The sequence below is a fragment of the Tenrec ecaudatus genome, chromosome 2 (genome assembly GCF_050624435.1).
Source record: "Tenrec ecaudatus isolate mTenEca1 chromosome 2, mTenEca1.hap1, whole genome shotgun sequence".
Classification (NCBI taxonomy): Eukaryota; Metazoa; Chordata; class Mammalia; order Afrosoricida; family Tenrecidae; genus Tenrec; species Tenrec ecaudatus.
Window position 1 is genome coordinate 75438617 of NC_134531.1, and position 24096 is coordinate 75462712.

At 47.4% G+C, this 24096-nt stretch overlaps 1 protein-coding gene across 1 annotated transcript in view; it reads right to left on the reverse strand.

Moving 5' to 3' along the window:
• Window positions 1–24096, reverse strand: part of LHFPL2 (LHFPL tetraspan subfamily member 2) — a 193897-nt gene that overhangs the window by 164690 nt on the left and 5111 nt on the right. The window lies entirely within an intron of this gene.

Consider the following 24096-nt stretch of genomic DNA (forward strand, 5'->3'; position numbering starts at 1 on the left):
AAGGAACCCGTTGAATCTCACTGTGCTTCAATTTTCCAATTTATAAATCATTACAAGAAAGCTCCAACAGGCCCTAAAGCAGCTTGGGTACCACTTCTTGCAGCCGAAAATTTTGGTCATAAATACCTCAAGGAGCACGGGATGGGGAGTCCAAAGTCACATTGCTCATATCATCCATTCTCCTAGCAAATGCATACGAGGCCTCCAAGGCATGCCAACTACAAAGGGGATAACGGGGAGGAAACAACCCATACAGCACCTCCGCCCCCTTGGACTTGGACCAGTCATTCAGGGCCTTCCTAGGATGAGACCCTGTCAAGCCCCTCCTGGCTCTCCTCTTCTCCACCCTCTTCTCTGGCGTCAAGAAGGGATCGGAGGTCTTCTGGAATGTTCCACTTCCCTGAGCCGATGCTATTTTTATTCCACCTGCATACACCTCCGGCTTTAGCTATGTAACTTATCTCTGTTCTACCAAACTGCACCAGGAGTGTGTGAGACCAAGTGCTGGTGTCATCGAGAGGGCCCACTGGCACGGGACCCTCCCAGCCCCATTCCTTCCACCTGGAGGAAATCGGGCCCCTTCAGATCAAAACCACCAAGAGAAAAACCCAGGAGCAGGGCGGCCAAGGCCTTCTCACTAGTGGCCTGAGTTTGTTTATTTCTTCCTCATCAACTCACATCATTTCTTGACACTGCACTTCAACTTCCTGGACCGGGCCAGAGAGCACAGCCTTTGAGAGGCACAGAAGCACAGCCGGCTTCTGATTAGCTACAGTGAGGAAGGAAAGGGACCGAACACATGGTCAAAGTAAGACAACACGCATCTGTAAGTACGATGGGGACAAGGATTCTTCTTGCAAAGGATACGAAGAAGTATGAAAGCAAGCAGTTGGAACCACCAACCTTTTCGCTGGCAACTGAACTCTGAACTACTGCACCCCAAATTCAAACTCATGGCCATTGAGTCGATTCTAACTATTAGTGACCCTAGAGGACTGCCTACCCCTCTCTCCCTCCTTCCTCACAATTCCCTCAGATAACATTTCAGCAAATCGTTTGGTCAGAGCCCCAGAGGCCCAACATCCACCAGCAAGGCATCCCCCTGCACATCCGGTGAGAACGGGGCTTCTTAGGGTTTTCAAAGGCTGATTTCTGAGAGAGATCTCCAGACCTTTCTTCCCAGGTGCATCTGGGTGGGCAAGAACCACCAACCTTTCTGTTAACAGTGCCTGCTCATGTGTACCACCCAGGGACACCGACCTCCCTCTGAGCCAAACTCACTGCCATCGATTTGATTCCAACTTACAGTGATCCTATAGGACAGAGGAGGGCTGTCCCTGTGGGTTTCTGAGGCTGAAACTCACTATGGGAGTGGAAAGTCCTGTCTTTCTCGGGAGTGGCTGGTAATCTTGAACCGCTGACCTTGTGGTTAGCAGCTCAACGTCACCAGGACTCTTCCTTGTTCCAGACCATTCAGTCCTAAAAGGGTTAAGGTGCCTCGCCTCATACACCCCCACCCACACCCCCTTTCCCAGCCATGTCACACACACCCACACCCCCTTTCCCAGCCATGGCTGGGGAGCTCAGGAGGGAACAGGTCAGCACCAACCAAGGAAGCTCTGCCCATCCCCAGAAGCCATCTCTGGCTGACAAAGATCTCAAGGAGGCTAACAACATGATCTCTCCTGCCTTTTATTCCTCAGAAACAACCACAAAATTAGCTGCCACAGGCCCCCTGCTCCTCTAATGTTAGCACTGTTTTGTCACCTTCAGCCCCAGTCTCTCTTCCAGAGGGATGTGAGCCCCTGCAGTGCCAGAGGCCAATGGGATTAGTCCTCAGCCAGGGCTCCATCCTCCAGGGTTGCCCTCCTGGGGGCGGGGGCGGGGGGGGGGGCTTCTCCTCCCCAGGGAGGGGTCACAATCAGTTCAATCTTCATGCTTCAGAAATGGCCTCTTTGAACCACACCAAATGTTTTCCACCTCCCTGCCTGGTGATCCGCACAAAGGAGCAGCAGCCCCTAAGCCCCTGAGCCCTCCCACCAGTCAGTCAGAAAGGCAATGACAAGAAACAGGGTCAGCATGGTTAATGGTACCCCAGGGGCAAAAACACAGGCCCACTCAACCAGGCAGGGGGAAGGGGTCTGAGCACCCCCCACCCGCCCCATAAAATGCAAAGTGCACTTTGAACCCACAACAAGGAGGAAGGAAAGGAGCTTGCCCAGCCTGCTGGGTGGCAATGGGGGTTCGGCTGTTTGTTTTCTTTTTGTGGCCATAAAGCAAAGGACTTCCCTGCTGCAGCAGCCCCAGTCCGGCTTAGAAGAAAGACAGCTTAGGAGAGACATTCAAAGAGGCAGGAAGGCGTTGGGATGGGCCATCTGAAGAAGGAACAGAATTCCTTCATAGACTGCTGACTTATAAAATCCTGCCTATTTAGTTAGCATCATGAAAAGAGACTCGGGAAGGGGGCCCAGTGGACCACTGGATGTGCTCGGGGATGGTTGTGGTCACGATTACTTGCCTGGGAGCCAACCGCCTCATGTATGGGGCAGGGGCATGCAGGGAGCAGACTGCACCTGTGGCTGAGTGGGTGACATGCTGAGCTGCTTCCACCGGCCACTCCTGTTTTGCTCCCTGAAAGGTGCATCGCCTCATGCCACAGGCCGGCTCCGAGTCAGAATGGACCGAGTCAGAATGGCAGGGAGGGCCTTGTTTCGTTTGTTAGATTCGTTTTGGTTTTGAGCTCCACGCAAGCCACACACGACCTCCACGGGTCAATGGGGAGGGGCTGTGCATGAGGTGCATTGGCCAGGAATCGAACCTTGGCCTTCAGAAATGAATGCCGATGAGAATGGCTCTACCCGAAAACAACGACAAAGAATCCTAGGGCACAGGGGTGTCAGGTTATGTCTTTGTTATATTGGGCACCAGGTTCCAGAGTCCAAATGCCAGGCCTTTCAGCAACCGAGGAAACAGTCTGTGAGGGCCAGCATGCTAAGGTGCTGGAGTCTGAGACTAGCAGCTGTGTCCTTTCATTACCTGTGCTCACACTGCTCCCAAGTGCCGATCCAGGGACACAAGGGGCCTACACGGTACAATGTTTAGAGATTAAGGCCAATGCACAAAAATAGCTCTAGTGTATACACACACTAATATACACACACGAGTAATCTGCTGATACAGCGCCAACAGTTCCCCCTTCAGGAACATTTCACTGAATGAATGGACGGTGCTGTATTAGAAGTTCACTCAGACACTACACCATCTGATTAAGATGCTAGGGGAGGGGCAACAGCAGGGTTTAACTAGAGAGAGCTACTGAGGGGTACCAGTCCGACACCTGTGTGAGAAGGCCCCTGTGTGGGCGGGCAATCAGCTCAAGTGCAGATCTTTACTTAACCCATGGTTTTTGCGTAACTTGAATTTGAACTGTACTGGTGGCACAGTGGTTACATGTTGGGCTGCTAACTAAAAGGTTAGCAGTTCTAAACTACCAGTCACTCCGAGGAAGAAAGATGGGGCTTTCTACTCCCATAAAGAGTTGTTGTTGGGTGCCATCAAGTTAGTTCCAACGCACAGAGACCCTGTGAACCATACGATGAAACACTGCCCGGTCCTGTGCCATGCTCACATCCTGAGCTCACTGTTGCAGCCACTGGGTCAATCTATCACATTGAGGGCCTTCCCCATTTTCGCTGCACCTCCACTTGACCAAACATGGTGTTCTTAAAGACCCTGAAGAGTTACAATCTTGGAAGCTCATGGGGACAGTTCTATACCCTGTCCTGTGAGGCCACTATGAGTCAGCACTGACCCGATGACAGTGAGTTTTTGAGACTCAGGTTGTACTGTGGAAGAGAGGACACTCTGAGAATCAGACATCTCTTGGAAGCCCAACGGCCTGCTGGTCACGCTCATTCCGCAGCCCTCCCCAGAGTGAGCCACCAGGCAGAGACCGCTCTACACACCCCGCACTCCTGCCTCCAGGTTCAATAACATCCCAAATTCCAGAGGCGGCAAAACCCTGCTCCAATGTTAACATCTGGGCTTTTCAATCTAAATGTCTTTCCTTAGTTTATTTTTCAAGTATGACAGACAGACTAGAATCCATGGAGACTAGAAATTCCTGGGCAATGCTGAAGTCCTCCCTCCTCCCAAGCCAGAGGGAGCTTGAAGAGTGTGAAAAGGGCAGCGGGAGTCTCATCTCTCTTCCTCCGGGCCTTTCTCTGAGTTTGCCTTCAGGCAGCTGGACCAGGGGCTCCACACCGGAGGAAGAAAATACACCCACAAGCTAGAAGACAAGCTCTCTCCCCGCCCTCATGCTCACACAACCGACCAAAAACAACAGGGAAGGCTGAACAGTGAGCAGTCTCACACAACACAGAAGACGAAGGGCACTAGACCGTGTTCGCCTGTGTGAAAACAGAGTCCTCCATTAGATTTCAGCAAGAACAGCCCTCCCAACCTCGGGGAACTCAGCCACCCACCAGCTCCATGTTGGAACCCACGCTCCACTCTGGCTGGGCACGGAGGTCAGCGCCACTCAAAAATACAGGGTGAAGCAGGCATGCCACACTCCAATCACTTGAAGCGCTGATAAACTAAAGTGCACCGGTTTAAAACCTGTTTATTCAAAATGACTTCAACTCCGCGGGTGAAATGGTCGAGGAGCCCCGATGGCGAGTTACAAGTGGGTCTGCTAACTGCAGGGTCGGCAATGTGAAACCACTCGGCACTCCCCTCCCGTCAAGGAGCCCTGGTGGCATAATGGTTATGAATTGTGCCGCTACCCAAGGTTAGCAGTTCAAAACCACCAGCTGCTCCTGGGAAGAAAGATGGGGCTTTCTACTCCCTGGAAGAGTTACAGTCTCAGAAAACCCACAGAAGCAGTTCTCCCATAGAAGCAGTCCTCTAGGTTCACTAATAGTCGGAATCGACTCATGGCCATGTGTTTGAGTTTGGGGTGCAGTAGTTCAGAGCTCAGTTGCCAATCAAAAGGTTGGTGGTTCCAAACCCCTCCCCCCCACCCCCCCAAAGCTCCTTGGTTGAAAGGCTTGGAAATCTGCTCCTATAAAGATGTCCACCTGGGAAGCCCGACGGGACAATTCTACTCTTTCACACAGGGTGGCAATGAGTAGGTTTAGACTCACCGGTACCTGAAACAACAATGAACTGTGTTTTGAAACAAATCTTCAAGCCAGTTTTGCTTATTATTTTTAAAAATTACTTATTTAAAATTTATTTTTTAATTGTTATTTGAATAATAAATAACTTATTATTATTATTGATTTATTATTTCCTGTGAATTGGCAGTTGGGGAAGTCTTTCATCTGCTCTCTGATTGTTAGCGTTTCGATTCGTGTATCGTGTGTTCCGCAGCGGGCTAACTACAAGGTCAGTAGTTCAAGCCCTGCATGCAGTGCTCCAATGAAGCGGTCTATTCCTGAAAAGATGTACCACCTCCGAGCCGTTCAAGAGCAATTCTCCTCAGTCCTACGGGGTTTTATGTGTCAGAATCCGCTTGACGGAAGTGAGTTTGGAGTGGCATTCTGGGGGCAAAAGTTGGACTGCCAGGGGCTCCCAAGGCCCGGCTAACAGCTTTCCCTTTCTCCCAGAGCAGCCACAAGGGCTGACTGCTTGGAGGCATGGGTGGCCATTGGGTATATTTCAGCTCTCCTGAGATCAAGCATCACCATCCGACTGGAGAAGAAAGAGGCCCGTGGAATAAAACTGTAAGACTTCTTACTCTTATCTAAACTCCTGCCCGCCTGCCTGTACTATAGTCAATTCTCAGTGAGGTGTTAATGCGAGCAACATCTATACAATTAGTAAAAAAAAACTACCTACAAAACATTCAACTAGTCTTGGAATAATTGTACATTACCTTTGTGTGTGGGGTGTGTGTTTGTCTGCGTTATGTTTTGGTTTAGAAAGGCTCCCGCACTCCCAGACAAACATCTAGTCTTTAATAAAAAGTATGTTAGAGCCAGGAACCATGCTAAGTAGGGGAGATGATCGAAAAAAAGAGCACACAGACTAGAGTGGGGTAAAAGATGGGCACAGATACTTAAGCAGAACTCACCCTGATGAGAGCTCAATGCTGTGTGAGCTCAGAGGCCACAGTTCTCCGGAGTGCCTCCTCTAGAAAGCTGAAGAAACCCCACTATACTCAGATGGCACCTACCTATCGGAAAGAATAGCATCCAGAGTCTTAGAGGCTTGTATTGACCCAAGCAGCCATCTAGTGAGGAGTCAATTAAGCACACACACAAAAGACACACCAGGTGGTGTGATCCAAGGACTGGAAACAATAAAATCCAGGACCAGAGGAGGAAACCATGTCAGAGTTTAAATTCTGAACAACCACTTTTGCAGAAGACTATTGATGACAGCGAACACCTGAAATCCATCCGCAGGGTCCCCACATGGATTAGCCTCCAGGGACTCTCCTCTGGTCAGAGACCGTGTAAATAGCCTTGCTATCAGACAGTGTGCATTTGTAGGGTGGATTAATGAATAGGCAGTTAGGCAAAAATGTGACACTTTGTCATTTGACCTCCCCTTTGACCTATTTTATATTTGTTCTACTTTTCAATACTCTTTGCTTTCTTTTCGATTGAGGTTTCTCTCATTTTGTATTTGGCCATTATTGTTGGGTTGTGTGTTTCTTTGTGGTTGGTGGGGGTGGCTTTGGTTTATGTTTTTCTGTATATGAAATCCAGAATTGGCAAATCTAGAAAATGTTAACTGGATTAATAGTTTTCCTAGGGGCGTGTTAGGGGAGACTGGGGGGAACTGGGGAGCTAACAACTGTGAGTAGAAGAAAATGTCCAAAAACTGATTGTGGTGGTGATTGCACACCTCTTTCATCTGTGTAATCTGACTGAACTACTGAATTGTAGGATGTGTGGCTTATATGTCAATAAAACAGTTAAAAGAAAAAGAAAACCCGCTATGTTCACAAATAGTCTCTCACAAATATCAGATCCAGATAATCTGTTGAATAAAGGGTTGAACTTGGGCTGGGTCTTAAAAGAGAGAAAGAATCCCTCATGGATCAACCCCAATTGGGGAAGGCCATGGAGAAGGGTCCCTGGCCCAGGGGATAAGATGGCCAGGGGCAAGTTAGCTAGAGAGACAACTTCACCGATAACACACAGTGGGCCAGGGAACCACTTCACACTTTGCTTAGAGAAGAACTTGCTCTAACTAGGATGTTTTCCACGAAGGAGAACTTAGTGGGGAGCAGAGACCACAGTTCTCTGCCATCCACCTGGGCATGAGCCTGTCCCGGGTTTCCTTACCTGGAGAAGGAAGTGCTTCCTAATGGATACCAAAACTAGAGGCCAGCTGGGAACTTGCAGTGGGCTTCCCGGTTAGCCTGAGGAACAACAGAAGGGACATGTTTGCTGTCATGGAGTAGTCCCAGCGGAGGCCGGCAGGCTCAGGGTGGGCCACCTTAGTCTCCGAGCAGATGATATGGGAAGTATTACTTGACCAAGGCTTTGGGCCAAACAGGTCTGAGGGAGAGTTCGGATTTTATAACTCAAGTGTAACTAACTACCTCACAGACTGATTACTAAGAGTGGTGTCAATCATTTGTCTTTGACCACTAATCTAAATGTAGGTGGCCCTAACCCACCCAGTGACATCATAGAAAAAAAAGGCCTGGGAATTCGCTTTTATAAAGACTAAAACCAAGAAAACTCTCTACACTTCTACTCTGTAACATGGGTTGCCATGAATTGGAATCGACTCTGCTGCAGTAGGCTTGGGCATGTATCATGAAAGGATGTGCAGCCCTCAGGGAGCACCCTGTCCAAGAAGACAGGGAAAAGTCAGCAGGCAACCATCAGGATGGTGGCAAATGAACAAGGGCCAAAGTGAAGGTGATACAAGAGCAGATTCTGATTCTAGATGGGCGGAAGGAAGGACCACGGGGTGCATGATGGCTGAGCGGAGGTCTGGCCGGCAGGAGTTGGCCAGACTATGATAGCAAGCAAAGGAATGTGCCAGGGAGAGGAGAGCACCGTGCGATGCCCTGGGACAAGGAAGAACAAAGTGAGTTCACAAGTGTCAAGGGGTTGGTTACCACCGGTGACCACTGGAGGCTATCAGAAGAATCGCGAGAGACTGGCAAAAGACATTGTAGCCATTGGCCTTGCAGCTGTCTTAATAGAGTCTGGACTGTATCCTAGGCCAATGGCAAAGCCAAGGAAGGGTCTTACATTAGAGTGACATGGTAGAGACACGGGCGCACACTACTCGAATACAAGAACAATTAGTTCTCATGGCCCTACTCAATACTGGTCTTCATTAAGAGATCACTGAAGATATGGGTGCCTTAGCAAAGTGTGGTGAAGACATCAGCTGGTGCCCAGCCTATCACAAAGAATAGTGTCTGAACCGATCCCAATGATCTGCGTATAACCACCCTCACCCCACTTCCACCCCTACCCCCTGGAGGATGAACAACAAAAATGTGGGTGAAGGGAGACAGTGGACGGCATAAAATAATTTTTAAATGATCAAGGGTTCATAAGGGTCGGAGGGGGAAAGGAGGAGCTGATACCAAAGCCTCAAGTAGAAAGAAAGTGTTTTGGAAATGTTGATGGCAACATATGTACAAATGGGCTTGATACAGTTGATGTATTAATTGTTATAAGAGCTGTAAGATTTTCTCAATAAAATGATTTTTTTAATTAAAAAAATAGTGTCTGGGGTCTTTAAAGCTGCCTTAACACAAGCAGCCATCTAAAAGAGGTAAGGTGTCAGCTAAGCCCACACAAAAGAAGTACCCTAGTCTGTGTGATTCAAGGATTAGAAATACTAATATCCAAGACCAGAGGAGGGTACAGCAGTAGAGCTTAAATCCAGAGCAGCCAGTTTGCAAAAGGCTATGGATGAAAGTGAAACCCCAGGTCCATTTGCAGGGCTGTCACATGGATGAAACCTTCACTACCATTGACCAGCACGTGTTGGAAAGTGGATTAATATAGATGCAGTTAAATTAAAATTGAATGCCTTATCATTTGTTCCCCTTTGGGACTTACTTTAAATTTGTTCTTTTTTTAAAATTATTTTCTACTTGCTTTTCGATTGAAGCCTTTCTCTGTTTGTTATTATTGTTGGGATGGGGGTTTTGTTGGTGGTGGTGGTTTGTAAGTTTTCCTGTATAGAAAGCTCAGGATAGTAAGTCTATAGACATAGTAACTGGATTAATAGTTTCTAAGGGTTGTGACAGGGAAGATTGGCAGGGGGCAGGGGTGGGGAATGGGGAGTTCATTGATTGTGGGGGTGATTGCACAACTGTTTAAACCATTGAGTTGTAGGATATGTGAGTTAAATGTCAATAAAAGTAAAGCAAATAAAGTCTAGGTGGACTGTGTGTGCATGTATGTGTGTGTGCATGCATGTGTGCGTGCGTGTGTGTGTGTATCTGGGGTGACAGGGTGATATGGTGATATATCTGAGTTCAGAACACTTCCTGTGACACAGACAGAGAGATGAATTGGAAGGGGGCAGTGAAAGTCCTCTTGGCTTCCGTAAAGCTGCATCCCAGGTCGACGTGGAGAACACCAGAGACACAACTAGGCTGCCCCAACCTCCCCAGTGAAACACTGCTTCCAAGTCCCTGGTGTCCATCAGGGAAGACATTCCTACCAGATCGATACGACTCAGACGGCACCACCTCAAGAGCTGCAGCACTATCTGCCTCTATACACCCTCAACACCCTGGTCAATGAGTGCCCGGGGTGGGTGGGGGTGTCTCAACAACAAAAAAACAAACCTGCCATCAAGTCGATGCTGACTCATAGTGACCCTATAGGACAGGGTAGAACTGCCCAGTGGGTGTCATAGACTAACTGTTCATGGGAGTAGAAAGCCCATCTTTCTCCCAAGGGGCTGGTGGTTTTGAATCACTAAGGTAACCCCATATGCTATTGGGGCTCCCTTGGTTCCCAGGGGCCCCACATCAATAGCAGCAGGTTCACCTGGGAAGGTGCTAACCACACCAATTTTTGGGTCCATGCCAGACCTCGAGAATCAGACCTTCTGTGGGCAGTGCCCAGCAACCTGTGTGCTAACCCTCCCAATGGTTGGTGATTTGTGTCTGAGACCGCTGCCTTGCTGCAAGGGGGAGGAGTGACAGTAGGGGGGAGAGGGGAGTTGGCTACGATGGCCTGGCCAGGTTGCCCAGTAGTGACTCTGCTCAGGGACTCTTATTCTACAGGGTCTTTGAAGTCCATTTCTCTTGAAAGAAAATACACAGAGCTGGTTTTGCAGGGACTTGGGACGTTTCCGGACCTGCACACCGGGCACCTCCAGGGGCGGGTTGTCCTTTCTCCAACAGCGGGCTCTTCCTCTTCCCTGCAGCCTCCTTTGTTCAGGGACAAACAAAGGGAGCCCGGGCTTCAAGGAAAGTGGACACACACTTCGCCTTTAGACACTGCTTCTCCACCCACCCCCAGCCCCTGCCCCTTTGAAAAAGAACCTGGTTGAGCCAGAAAAGAACCGTGAGGCCATCCTGGAAGGCACTGTGTGGTTTTGTCGCTGGGTCAAGTTTCTTTTTGGAGTGTAGACCAACTCCGTGGCCACAGAGACACCAAGGCCCAGACGGACAAGAAGCCATGGAGCAATGCGGCTTAGGGAGAGTCCAGTTTAGCAGGATCTTTCCGGATAGCTAACCTCTCCCTGAAGAAAAAGGAAAAGAAAAAATACCCCCTCTCTTTCCCCCAAAGAAGCATATTTCTATCAAACAGGGAAATCCTAATATCCTTATTTATGTTTTAGGAGGGAGCAATAAATAGTATCATGACAAACTAAAAGAAGACACAAAAGCAAAAAGTCACCCCCCTCAAGTCAATTGTGACTCAGGGTGACCCTACAGGACCAGGCAGACCTGCCCCGAGAGTTTCCAAGCCTCATCTTTCCCCTGAAGAGCAACTGGTGGTTTCGATCTGTTAATTCCATGCTTAGCAGCCCAACGTGTTACCACTACACCACCCAGGCTCCCAGGAGAAACACAGGGGGTTTCAGAAAGTTCTAGATTCATCACTGCCCAGGGGAGGCAGGGCCGGAGAGGTTAGCGGGGAGTAGGGGCTGACTGTGATTATAAGACGAAAGGGCTCTGGAATCGATTGTGTGTTGGTTGTACCACTCTTCCTAGAATGACGGGCCGATTGAATTGTATGAAATGTGAATTAAACTCTTTTTTTTCATTCCATTATTTTTCATTCCAGGGTTCCCTATACTTTTTGAAGCCCGCTCCAGCTCTCCCGCCCCCTTGCTTGTCCCCAAGTCTGGGATGCTTACTTTTACCAAAAGTCCTGTCCTAGGGAAATGCTATCCACAGGCCCCACGGCAAGCGGTTCGACTCTCAGGAGGAGGGAGCCCTTCCTACACTCTGCAAACGCAAGCACGCCGCTCCTTCCGTCTTCATCTGCTTCATACAGCGACAGTCTCTCTCAGAGCATCTGGGCCAATGGAGAGTAGAGCTGACAGAATCGCCAGGAAAGCCCACTCCTTCATCGGCCAGGAGACCTGGTCAGAACCAGGTGGTCTGTGAGCACGGCATTCCCTTCTCTATCCTTCTCTATCCGTCTCTGGCCGGGAGACATTCATTCTCCCCTGAGGCTAACCCAGCCTGGGGCCCGGACTGTGAGGCTTCTCTGCAGAGACCCTTACCATGGCTCCACTGCCCCTAAGTGCTTAACATTCAGTCTCTGAAAAACCTGCCTAGAAACAAAGGCGTCTCGACCTGGCTTCTGCCCTCTGTTGACAAAGGACTCTCTGATCTGGCCCCATCCGCGATAAGAGCCTCTCTGTGAGAAGGGAAACATGTGTCAAGATAACAACTGAAGTGGAGCCAAGGGCACAGACAGCAGCCCTTCCCAAGCAGCAACGAGGACCCACGGGGCCCACACAAGGAGAGCGTGCCCTTCAGACACAGCCGGGATCCCAGGCTCAGGTGCCCGTTCCTCTAATGGGGTGTTCATAGGACCTGTCCGATCACAAGACCCACCTAGCACCTTTATGTGATAATTAGACTTCCAGGGCCCACTCCAGAACCACAGAGCCAGAACCCAAGCCCACAGGGGGAGGTCCGGCAATGCCTACGCGTGGCAAGCAGAGCATCGAGTTATACTTCAGAACGCGCGTCCTACGTGACACACACTGTATTGGTATTGTTATCAGGTGCCGCCCAGTCGGCTCTGGCTCACATGGGCTCTCGGTACATCAGAAGGAAACATTGCCCAGTCCTGTTCACTCCACTCGATGAGCTCTATCTCTGAGCCCATGGTTGCAGACACCGTGTCAGTCTGTCTCACTGAGGCTCTGCTGCTCCTCTGCTTTAGTAAGATGCCGTCCTTCTCCAGGGACTAACCGACAACACCTTCAAAGTACCTCTCAATTCCAAGCATCGGTTTGGCTCATTCTGGCTGCACTTCTTCCAGGGCAGTTTCAGTCATTCATCTGACAGGCTCCGGTCCATGCAACAGTCTCTAGCAACACCCTAGCTCAAGGGTACCGGTTCTTCCTTGACCTTCCTTCTTTGGTTTCCAGCTTTCATGGGCATAGGAGGCTATTGGAAATACTCCTCCCCTAGTATTTGCTTTTTAACAGCTTCAAGAGGTCTATTGAAGTAAATCTGCCCCAGGCAAGAGGCTGTGTGATTTCTTCACTGCTGCTTTCACGAGCGTTGGCTGTGGATCCAAGTCAAATGAATTCCTTCACAACTTCAATATTTTCTGTTTATCAAGACGCCACACATTGATTGGTCCAGCTGGGAAGATGGTGGTTTTTATCATGTGGACAGGTCATCCATATCTAAGCCTGTGCATGGTCACTGTTGTATGTTCTTGAATCTTGCAGGATTATTTGCTCGGCGTACATACTGAGTAAGTATGGTGATGGATACAACCCTGATGAGCACCTTTCTTGATTTAAAAACACATACTATCCCTCTTCTTGGACTTTGTACAGGTTCTCCATGAGCACAATTAAGGGGTTCCTATTATTTGTTGGTGGATTAGTGGGCTGCCAGCCACAAGGTCCAGAGTTCGAAACCACTAGTGACTCACTGGGAGAAAGACAGGGCTTTCTACTCCCCTAGAGAGCTACAGTCTTAGAAACCCACAGGGGCAGTTCTACCCTGTCCTATAGGGTCGCTATGAGTCTGCATTGACTCTATACCAGTGATTTTGGCTTTTTGTTTAAAAAAAAACTCACCATCACATAACTTGATATATGAAAATTACAGGTTTAACTAGAGGAAGTCGGTGCTTTCTTGAGCCAGTAAAATTATGAAACATAATCATGAATGTAAAGAGAAAAAATTAACTTTAACTTAGGAACATTAAAACCACCTCCCTTAGCTGAGCCATTTCCTGACTAGAAGACCCCATAGCCTCCAGGTGCTCTAGAGCTGCTGCTACAAAAGAAAAAAACAAAACCCACTGCCACAGGGTGGATTCTGACTCATAGGAACCTTATAGAACTGCCCCTGCTGCTTTACAGCAGTAGAAAGCCTGTCTTTCTCCCAGAGAGCAGATAGTGGTTTAAAACTGTCTACCTCGTCACCAGGGCTCTTAAAGCCCCGATGGAAGGCACAAGGCTGAGGGCCCTCAGTTCCATCCCAAACGAGAGCAGCCCTAGCAGAAGGCGAGCCCAGGTGCCGTCCTGGGAGGCAAGAGGTGCAGCTTTACAGCTTTCAGTCTCCAGATGATACTGCCCAGCCCAGTTTTATGTGAGGTCTTCTTCCACCCAGTATGGTGTCCTCACCCAGAGCCGCAACGTCACTCAGGGGACCTGGACCTAGATGGAAATGCAGACTCCCAGCTCCCAAACAGCCTTGTAGTATCAGAACGTGCATTTTCACATTCAAGTTTGAGAAGCTTTGTCGTAAATGGGGGGGGGGGGGAGAGGAGAGCTAGAGTAAGACACTGACCCCCACCTGTAGAACACCCAGGTCAGAAGCCCACCCCCACTTAAGGTCCAGACTGTTACACCTCCATCCTACTTTGTCTTGATCCAAATCACCATCCGTGTGGCCAAAGGCCTAGCTGACCACCTGCAGCCCACTTTTCAGTGTTAAAAGTCACCGCTCCTCTCCTCTGGTTCTCCACTGCCTCCCGTAGAAGCAGAACTGTGGACTCCATGCCCATAAATCAGTGGAGACCATGCAAAGTCAAACAATGTCAAGGAATGCGGCTCCATGGGTTACAGCACAATGTTAATGAGGTCGAGGTCACCAGCATGATTAGCCTCCTCTGTATCTTGGCACAGGCCCCAGCCCTCTGCCCTTCGGCCTCCCCAACAGCTGACCCGCCCTGGGTTCTTCGGAGGAGCTGGGGAAGGACGGATGAACAGAGCAGTCCCCATCCATGCCTTGAAGAATGCCAATGACTAATGAGCAGAATACAGCCAGGAAGAGGCAGCCCAGAGGGGATGGCTGATGTGACAGATGGCCGGGTCAGAATGCAAAGTTATCTGCAAGGCTGGGCAGTGGGCTAGAACAGAGAGTCACAATTTCACAGGAGGAAATGTGAAGTCCCACGGTCAGAAGGTTTTTTAACATCACATATGCATATGAATAAATAAGTTAGCGGAAACAACTTCTTGGAAGCGAACTCTTATTTTTAAAATTTTTTTCCCTAAATAAATAATATTTTTAAAGAAGGAAGTTTTGCAGATTGAAGTAGTTGAGAGAGTGAACACACTCTTAGGTCCCTAAATTTAGTTTTCAGAAAAGAAACCAAAACAAGACTCCCTGGAGCCATCAAATCGATTCCCAGTCCAATGGATGCTATAGGACAGGAGAGAACTGCCCCTGTGGGTTTCCGAGACTCTAACTCTTTATGGGAGTAGAAAGCCTCATCGCTCTCCCGAATCCTTCCCCTTTCAGATAAAAGGCAACAGTAACCTGCCCCCCAGCCCCGCCCCCGCCCAATAGCATGGCTGGGCAGACTATGATCGACAGTACCTCACCCCGTGTTCACACCAGTATTTGCAGAACCTGTCATACCGCTTAACCAGCACGACCATTTGGATTCTCACTGTTCGGGGGAGTTGGGGGGGAAGGAAGGACTCTTTACCCAGAGCGCCCCACCCCCACTTGTTACAGTGCTTTCCTAATCCTTCCACACACAGTTGAACTTGATGCTGCCCTTTCCTTACCAAATCAAGAACAGAACAATAGACTGAAGGACAAACTGGGGGGAAACAACAAAAACACGTGAGCAGATTAGGCAACCTAAGCACACCCACTTACGAGGAGGATTTGCTCAAAACTAGCTTAGCAGCAGGCCCTGGCTGCGCAGTGCAAGATATTCCAGCATGAATGCAGGCCAGGTCAGTAATTAGACTGGTAAATTATGAGCTTCTCCGAAAGGAATATTCGAAGGCTGAGCAAATGACAGAGTAAGGGTCTGTGTAGACACATACTTCTCCATGTAGAATTATCTTCTAGAATGGACAACTAGCCATTTAAGGAAAGGATGTGATCTGATTTTTTCCTTGAGTGGGGAGCCAGGCTTTTCCAAAGAGTATATATTTAATAAACAAACGGGAGACAGTTATTAGCATGGAAACACTGCTGACTGGTAAATGTGCAATCCCCAAACTGGGGAGTCCTTTAATTTTCAACTTCAGAAAATGTGCTCCCAGGTGGTAAGAAGAGAAAAATAAATCCCCCAAACAACCTATCTTGAAAAGCCGCTTTGTCTTTAATAAATGCACGGCATACGCCATGTACTGACTGAGAGATGAAATGAGACCTACTAGCTGCGCAGTTGTTTCCTTCCTTCAACAACTGGCTACATGCCTCCAAGATGGAAAACAACTCCTGGAATCCAGTCCCAGCGCGGCCCGCCCCGGAGGGAGGAAGTTTGAACTCCAGGTGCCCCACAACACAGCTCCTCGGGAAAGAATGAAACGCTGAACAATAGAATCGGCAGAGGAAAAAGGGTCTCTTTCTCATTTTCAGGAGAAGGGGGAGGGCGTTCTGTTGCAGAAATAGTTAGATCTCGCTGCCAGCTTGTGTTCAGCAGAACACTGGACGCAGTTGAAAAGAAACTGAATGTCCCAGTTGTTTCAGATTTACTTCAGGACTACTTCTCAGTCAAGTGCATACGTCAAAGGATACACCTCTCCAGTATTAAAATACTTGTGAAGACATGCAGAATGTAAGCCCCCTCTCAACTCACCCCCCACCCCCCCTACACACACCCCCGCATACACCAGGTGGGATAAGTTCTTTCCGATTACTCAGGGGAAGCTGCCTCACTTTGGCTTTGGGTCATAAGACCCAGTTCTCATGACCTCCCTCCAGCCTTCCAACCCTATTTCCAATGAAGAGGGAACTCATGCTGTTTAAAGACATGCACAGAGGAACGTATAGTGTTGCAATCAAACTGTACAAAACCCAACTGCTTGTTCTGGTTTTAAAAGTAATATGCTTCTCTCAGACAGACTATCTGGAAAACAGAAAAGTGAGAAGAAAATTAACTAGTCCTAGACAATCAGCTAAAAGTTTGTCCTCGTCCTTCTCGTCAGTATGGGGCTCCCAGTTTTCCTGGGGATGGCGGGGTTGTATAGACATCAAATAGCATGCTTTCATTCCTACCAGCATTAATGAGGGTCTACTCGCCACACGTCCGTTCATTACACCAATGAAAACAATTCAAATAAAATGCAGTGAGCCTGAAGGACCAGCTCCAGATGTCAGAAAGAAGGCAGTTCTTGTCTCTAGTGCTCGTGGAAACAAAGCTGGTTGTCTTAAGATGGAGACTAACGTCCCTCTCTAAGCAGGGGCGTCAATGTTGAGGAGACACAGCGAGCTGAGCAGTGGAGAGACAGGGAGTTTCAAATGTGGGCCGGTGCCCGGCAACCCCCCAAGAGTCTCCGGCAACCCCCCAAGAGTCTCTGGAATCTAGAGGCTGTTAGGGTCAGAAGGATCAAGCCAACAATGGAATGACTGCAAGTCTAGGAACAGCGAATGCTTTAAAGAATCATGGATTTAAAGTCACAGCTCTCTAACTTTATTCCTCAGTAGGATTGCAAATCCTCAGCCAATTACCCTTGTGCATCCAAGAACTAGACAACCTCATCGCTAAGGCCATACTTTGCAACTATGAATCTCTCTTTCAAACTTTCACAATAGAATCACCAGTCGTCATCGCGCATCTTGGATCGCGCACGTTTGATCAGTTGCAGACTGCAGGAGTGGGTAGGATTCATCACTGGCTTTAGATTGGTGCATACATTGGAGCCATAGACTTCGTAACTGTTCTTCCTCGTGAGTATATGATGCTCTCCAATCACTGGCAGCATTGTACTTCAAGATCAATCTTGAAATGGTCCTAACAATGAACGTGACACTATTTCTCCTGAATCAGATTAAATCGTATGGCTATCCGGTTCAAAATAGCCAAGCCAGTCTGTTTCAGCCAAGTACATCAATCGCTATGCAGTCCACTTCACTTGTGATGATTTCCAATTTTCCTACCTTCATACTTGGTACATTCCACATTCTGGCTATTAATGGGTGTTTGCGGTTGTTGCGCCTCGTGTTGAGTCATGCGCCCTCAGTAAATGAAGGTCTTGAACATTTCACTCCATCCACAGCTTACAGTCAACTCCACTTTGAGGGAGTAGATCCGTCCAGAGTTGAAACAGTTATCAGATGCCAGGTCCTCTTATCGAGGGCTTCTGAGTGCCTTCTAGCCTGAAGGGCTCACTTGGCAGCAATGTTCTGCTGCTGTTCATAATTGGCTAGTCCTTCTTCTGAATCCACTTCAGTCTGGAAGTTTTGCTGAAACCTGTCTACCATCCAAGACCCTGATGGTTTTTGGAATACCAGTGGAATTCCAGCATCGGACCAGGGCATTGGCCACCACAGTATGGCAAATGGACAAAAAAAGCGGTGGAGTCAATTCATACCTATCAACACACTGAATGTTGTGGTCATTGTTGTTGAGAACTGCTGAGTTAGTTCTGACTCACGGTGGCCCTCTAAACAACACAACGAACACTGCCCAGTCCTGTGCCATCCTCACCATTGTGATGTCGGCCCACTGTTGCAGCTACTCTGCTAAGTCATATCATTGAATTACACTAATCCTCTACCAAGCACTCTGTCCTTCTCCAGGGACTAGTCTTTCCTGATCACATGTCCAAAGTATGTGAGCCAAAGCTTCCCCATCTCACTTCTAAGGAGCATTCAGGCTGTACTTCTTCCAGGGCGGATTTGTTTGTTCTTTTGGCAGTCCATGGGACTTTCAACATTCTTCTCCAGCAGCATAATTCAAATGCATCAATTCTTCTGCAGCCTTTCTTATACATTATCCAACTTTCATATGTACACGGGATCAAAAATAACCATGGCTTGGGTCTGGTACACCTGTTCTCAAAGTGACTTGGGTCTGATGCACCTGTCCTGGTTGCTCTTCAACACTTTAATGAAGTCTTGTGAGGCCCATGTGCCCAAGGCACTATGTGCTTTGACTTCTTGACTGATAATGCTTTCCTGGTGCTATGGTGGCCTCTACTGTGGGCTTGGTCTCAAGGCTGATGATTCGAACCCACCAGCTGCTACATGGGAGAAAGATGCACCTCTCCGCTCCCATAAAAATGTGCACTCTTAGGATCCCACAGGGGCAGTTCAACTTTGGCCTTTGGGGTCATTATAAATCAGATTTGATTCAATAGCATTGAGTCTGTGTATTTTATTATTTATCCATTTGGGGGGTTTGCTTCCATAAGCATTGATTGTGGATCCAGGCAAAGTGAAATCCTTGATAACATCCACTCTTTTCTCGGCTTACCACGATGTCATCTATAGTACGGTGGGAGGTTTGGTTTTCTTTACACTGAGCTGCAGTCTAAACTTAAGGCTGGAATCTTTGATTCCCACCAAGTGCTTCAAATCCTCCTTGTGTTCAGCAAGCAAGGTTGTATCACCTGCATACGGGAGATTGTTAATGAGCCTTCCTCCGATCCTGATGCTGAGTTCTTCTTCTAATCCAGCTTCTCAAACCATCTGCTGAGAGCACAAGTTGAATACGTATGTATGGTTTAAAATACCATCCTGATGCACACTTATGTTTATTTTAAACCAGGGTCCTCAAACTTTTAAAACAGGGGACCAGTTCACTGTCGCTCATACCCGCTGGAGGGCCAGACCATAGTTTTAAAAAAATATGAACAAATTCCTATGCACACTGCACATATCTTATTTTGAAGTAAAATAACTAAACAGGGCAAAAATACCCGGCGGGCCAGATAAATGTCCTCAGCATGCGCCTGCAGGCGGTAGTTTGAGGACGCCTGTAAACCATGTGGTATTTCGTGGTTCTGTTCAAATGACTGCCTCTAGGTCTTTGCACAGGCTCCCCATGAGCACCACGAAGTGTTCTGGAATTCTCATTCATGGCATTATTATTTGTTGCTTATTGTGATGCACACAGAGAAATACATCTCTCGTAGATTCCCTCAATATTGCAGCTTGAGGTCAAACTTTTCTCTCTTGGTCTTTAGCTTGAGGAAAACCGATCATGCTCTTCCCTCTCGGGTTTCGATGTCTGTGCGTTTCAATCTGATGTTTTTCTTCTCAAGCTGCCCTTTGAGATATTCTAGTTAAATCTTTTACTTCATCATTTCTTCCAGTCACTTTCAATTCTTCGTAGCAAGAGCAACTTTCAGTCTCTTCAGACATCCACTTGGGTGTTTTCTTTCTTTCCTTACCTTTTGCTTTCTTCCTGCATGATGTTCTTGATGCCATCCCCCACATCCTCTGGTCTTCGGTCCTGAGTGCTCAAGAGTCAAGTCTGCTCTGGAGGGGGCCTCTAATTCAGGTTCGATAGACTCAATTTGTTTCTGGCTCTCATGAACTTTTTTTAATTGTCTTCACTTCAGCCTTGTGGTATCCTGGGTCACTTGCTATGGCTCTTTTAGCTATAAAACCAAAAACTCAAACTCAAAGCCATCCAATTAATGGTGACTCATATGGACCCTAAATAGTACAGGATAGAACTGCCCCTAAGAATTTCAGAGACTGTAATTCTTTATGGGAATAGAAAACTGTGTCTTTCTCCTGTGGAGTTTCAAACTGCTGACCTTGCAGTTAGCAGTATAAGACATAACCACTATGCCACCAGGACTTGTCTTCTAGTTACAGTCTTTGCAATTCCCACCAAATATTGGGTAGAAGCATGTAAATGTAGTGTATGGGACTTAATGACTGGACTGTCATTTTGGTACGCCACGACTTCTAAAATGAGCCATCTTAAAAGCAGGAATGGGGGTGGGGATCTTGCTTTCATCGAGAAAGAAGAGTCAGGAGTATATCATATCCTTTGACCCCCAAGACTCCTGTGTGTAGAGCCTCCTCAGCCCAGGTTCAGAACTCTGGTACCAGAGACAGGAAGAGACAGAAATGGCAATTCCGTGGCAGCAGCACTGAGAACACAGAGATGAGAGGTGAGCTTGCCAGACCAGGGAGCAAGTAAAGCTGAGTGCCGTCAAGGAAGAAACCCACTGGCAGAGCAGGGTGCCTCCAGGGATTTACAGTTAGCTGGGGATTTAAGGCTGCTAGACCACAAAGCCAAGTGATTTCAGCCTGAGGCTTAGAGGCAGAGTGGTGTGCCTTCTGGGCATTTATCAGCAGTGTTTAAGGACTTTAGCCCAAGGGGCCATGTGGCTGAAGGGCTGAGAATGAGAGACCAGCAGGCCTGCAAGTACAGCTGAAAGAGGTACTCTTACCTGGAGTACTGCTGTATCCTGAGTATTTCTGATCCTGAATTATAGCATGTTAATTCCCCTAATAAACTCCATAATTGTAAGCAGCCCTTAAAAATTATTATAAAATTTATTATTTCATTATTCCCCAGTAACTCATTTTAATTGACCATCAAGTCCTAGTGAACAGGTCCTCAGGACATACTAGCAAATGAAGTAGTCTGGAGACATCCCTTTGGGAGTGTCTATCATTGTGATCCCACAAACACCTGTTGTATTTTTTCATTGAATTTTTAATCATTTGGGGGAGCTATTATAGATATCATAGCATTCCATAGTTCCATCACAGCAGACAGTATTAGACAACTAGCATAATCAGTTTCAAAACATTTTCTTTCATCTTGAATTCCCTGCTATCAACTTTTTTCTCCCTTCCCTCCCCACCCTGCCCCTCAGAAACCCATCCTGCCTCCCCATAATACCTTCCCCCCACCCCATACATAAGCAATCCAGTATACCCACTCACATACACATAATTTTAAGTCTTGTCTGTGAGCTCTGTGTGGCTATTACAATGAATTAGCAAACATAGCAGAAGAAAATGTATGGTGGGAGGGACCGTTGATGGCGGCTTTGGAGGAGGTGGTTGGACAGTGGAAGCCTGCTTGACCTCTTCCTTATCAGAATCACCCGGGGCTTGATGCCTGTGGTGATTCTCTTTCTCCTCCTTTGTGAAAATGGAAAATGTCAGCTGGCCCACCCCACCCCACTCTCACCATTCTCACAAACCTAAACTTATATATATAAGCAATTAATGGTTTGTCCCATGGCTTTGTTTTGGCTGATGGTACAGAGCAGTGGTTCTCACCCTTCCTCATGCTGTGACCCTTTCATACAGTTCCTCATGTTGTGGTGACACCCCAACCATAAAAATATTTTCGTTGCTACTTCATAACTGTAATTTGCTACTGTTATGAATCATAATGTAAATATTTGATATGCAGGATGCATTTTCCTTACAAATTGAACATAATTAAAGCATAGTGATTAATCACAAAACAATATGTAACTATATATTGTGAAATATTTATGTGTTTTCCAATGGTCTTAGGCGACTCCTGTGAAAGGGTTGTTCAACCCCCAAAGGAGTCATAACCCACAGGTTGAGAACCGCTGGTCTAGAGCATCTCCATCATCTCCATCATCATATCTTTCTATAGATGTAGGCACTGGGATTCCTGTTCAGGTAGATAGCTGCTATTTATCGTATATACTCGAGTATAAGCTGACCTACTATCAGCCGAGGCAATTTTACCCAAAAAAACTGCATTAAAAATGTGCTGAAAAACTTAGCTTATCCACGAGTACACACAGTATGTTGTTGAAAAAAGGAGATTTGCATGAAGAAGTCTTTGGTCTTGTAAAATTCTAACATGTGATCTTCCAGGCTCAGTTCCATCACCGACGCCCAATTTTCCAGCTATCACTTTTTCATTTTTGCTTCCAGCTGGCAAATTCCAATAATCAGTAATGATCAATGCATTCTGAGTGCATATTTGATCAGTTTCAGATTGCAAATATTGGTAGAATTCTTCAACGTCTTCATCTTTAGGGTTAGTGGTTGGTAGGAAGTTTGTGTAAGAGTTACAATTACTGAACTACTTTGTAAGGTTACGCATATTATTCTATCATAGATAGCACTGTCTTTTAAGATAGATCTTGAAAGGTTATATTATCAATACTACTTGTCACATGAAGGGGCTTCAAAAACTTTCTAGAGAAAGGGAATTAAAGACAATGGGATTTTCCATAAATGTTTGTTAGTCTCCACGTGCATATGATTATTAAACATGTTTAGGACCATTCTATTTACATTCCTCATAACAATCTCACTCAAAAGAACATAAATAAATCTTACCAAGTCTGTCAAAACCAGTAAGAGCCGGACATTTGAAGTCAAGGTCCGGGCTTACCCATCCCCAATTAGGCCTTGTGAAAGCTGGAAAAAGAATGATTCCGTTCCAAGGACACATACTTTTCTTATCCTCCCCAGTACTCCGTACGGCCCTTGGGTGGGACAAACAGTAGGCAGGCAGTAGACTACTAGCCTAAATGCTAGCAGATGGAGTCCATCCGGCAGTGCCGTGGAAGAAAGACTTGGAGGTCCACTTCTGTAAAGGTTAGCACCGGGAAAATTCTATGGAGCAGCTCAATGCTGGAGAGTAGGGGGTCACTATGAACTGAAATAGGCTCAGCCACAGCAGGTTGGGTTTGGGGTTCTGTTGGCATTATTTAGTAAATCTAGAAAGATCAGGCAAGTGAAGGAAGTCTGCCTACATCCACGTGCTACTTATGTGACAAATAATACCATCTTCCATTCTTTGATCTCTAGCTCAGGAAACATCTTCCTGCCTGTGGATCTGGCTGTCTGATAGGCATCCCATCTAGGATAACTCAGTTCTGAGTCCAAAACCTATTGCTTCTTGCCATCTCCCCAAACTTAGTTTCCCCTAAAACTACCTCTTTCCATGAATGGCACCAAGACCCACCCGGCACGCCCTTTCACTAAGGGTCCACCCCAAGGAGATGACCAAGGAAGAAGCCTCCATGGCTCAGGCCTCCCCTCCTCTCAGTCACCACAGCTTTGGCCTTGGGAGCCCTCAGTGAGGCTTGCCTATAACCATCAAGCTGATTCCAACTCATAATGATCTTATGGAGGGTTTCTGAATCCGTCGATCTTTATGGGAGCAGCCAGCCTCATCTTTCTCTGCAGAGCTGCTACTACTGGGTATGAACTGCTGACTTTGTAGTGAGCAGCACAACACCTAACCCACAAGTGCCAGCAGGGCTCCCTAAGTCTTGTCAGGATCTCCGGATGGCTGTACAAGCCTCCCAGCTCACCCCCTGGCCTTGTCTGGGCCTCCTCAGCCATCATATTGTTAAACCACGGAGCTCTTTCTAAAACATGGTATGATCATGTCATTTTCCTCCTTCTAATTCCCCTGTCTTCCACCTGGCTTTTGAGATATAGTTTGGATCCTCAGCTCAGCTCCCGAGACCTAAAAACCAAACCAACCTGTCGCCATCAAGTCAATTCCAACTCATGGGTTACCCAGCAGAACTGTGCGCCACAGGGCCTTCTTAGTTGTAAGCTTTATGGAAACGGTCCACCAGGCATTTCTTTCACCGCACTGCCAGGTAACAGTTAAGCCCTTGACCATTAGTCATACCCAAGGATCTTCCCAAAACCCTATAACCAGGCACTTCCCCAAGTACAAATTTTACCCCAGTCTAAGCAATTACTGATAGTACCCTGATTACCTTAGACCTTTGTGATTTTGAAAGCAATGAAAAAGAAAT